Raw genomic sequence first — 1,814 nt, 5'->3', positions numbered from 1 at the left:
TTGTGTGTATTTATTTATTTAGATGAAGCAATTTGAACAAAATATGTGGGCAGCATTTCAGCATTGAGGATTGAGGATCTGGAGAAATTAACTTTAAGAAAAGCCTATTGACTTAGACTCAAAATTAGCTGAATCTTCAGAACATAAAGAATGAAAATGAAAGACAGTTTATAAAGCAACAAAACTCAAACGATAGGAAGATAAGTACCTAAAATGCAGACTGTTTAGAAGACCATTCATAAGAAATTTTGTTTTGTGAAGATTTATTCCTTGTGAAAGAAAATAATGATGAATAAATAAGATTAAATCTCTGCATGAGTAAACATTCATTCTAAATTAATTTATAGATGCTACTATAGATGATAGGGACTTCTGGTGGTACAGTGCCTAAGCCATTTGACTGCTAACCACAAGGTTAGCAGTTCAAACCCACCAGTCACTCCATAGAAGGAAGATGGGACAATCTACTTCTGTAAAGATTTACCACCTTGGAAATCAAATGGTATCAGGATCAACTCAATGGAAAGGAGTCGGGATTTTGTTTTGTTTTGTTTTGGTTTACTATAGACAATAAGGGGTCCTAATAGTGCACTGCTTAACCCTCAGCTGCTAACCAAAAATGTGAGATGTTGAACCCACCACCTGATCCTTGGGAGAAAGATGTAGCAGTGTGTTTCTGTAAAGATTTCAGCCTTGGAAACCTATGAGCAGTTCCGCTCTGCCATTTAATGTTCTATGAGGTGGAATTGATTCCCTGGCAATGGCATCAGTTGTGGCACTATATCTGATAATGTTTTTCATAAATATTAGTAAACATTACTAAATGAAAAACAGCCATGCCCTCAAATATTTCAAAATCTAAAGAGAAATGTGTATTAAGAAAATAACAACTATAGTGAAAGATTTAAAGAAAGCAAGTAGCTAGTTTACAAAGGAAAGAAAATTGAAGAGAAAAAGGTTTCGATGAGTTTTAAACAATCAGTATGAATCTTCCTAGTTTATGATAAAAAAGAAAATAAATAAACTATTTGTTGTGAAGTTGAGTCAGACTCATAGTCACCCTACAGTAAAACACCAAAAGGCTTAAAAGGCTCTGTTGTTGTTGTTGTTATTTGCTGTTGAGTCACCCCTGACTCATAGCGACCCCTCCTTGGGTTTCCGAGGCAATTATCACTAAGGAAGTAGGACTGCCCAACCTTCCTTCCAAGGAGTGGCTGGTGGGTTTGAACCGCCAGCCTTCTGGTTAGCAGTCAAGTGCCTTAGGCACTATGCTACCAGAGCTCCTAGTCTCCACTAAAGCAGGCTGCTACATCTTTTTCCCATGGAGAAGCTATTGGGTTCAAACTGAATCCCAGGAATGGTAGAATAGGTACATGCACATTTGCAGATGGCTGATAGTATAGAAAATTTAGAAAACTTTTTAGTAGATTATGACTTTTTAACCCATTATGTAAAAAGTGTATTAATAAACCATTAACATACTGAATGTTGGAGTTTCCTGTTATATGGTGAAAAGATTTTATAAAATTCACTAAAAAATAGTCAGGAACGGTTTGCATCAGGGTTGCATCCTTTCACCATACTTATTCAATCAGTATGCTGACCAAATAATCTGGCTGGACCATATGAAGAAGAACATAGCATCAGGATTGGAAGAAGACTCATTGACAACTTGTGATACACAGATGACACAGCCTTGCTTGCTGAAAGCAAAGATGACTCGTAACACTTACTGTTGAGGATCAAAGACTACAGTCTTCAGTGTCGATTACACCTAAACATAAAAAAGGCAAACATCCTCACAAGTGGACCAA

This window comes from Orycteropus afer, unplaced genomic scaffold (genome assembly GCF_000298275.1).
Source record: "Orycteropus afer afer isolate SDZICR_OR568_19922 unplaced genomic scaffold, OryAfe1.0 scaffold00439, whole genome shotgun sequence".
Lineage (NCBI taxonomy): Eukaryota > Metazoa > Chordata > Mammalia > Tubulidentata > Orycteropodidae > Orycteropus > Orycteropus afer.
This window is presented reverse-complemented; position numbering follows the sequence as displayed.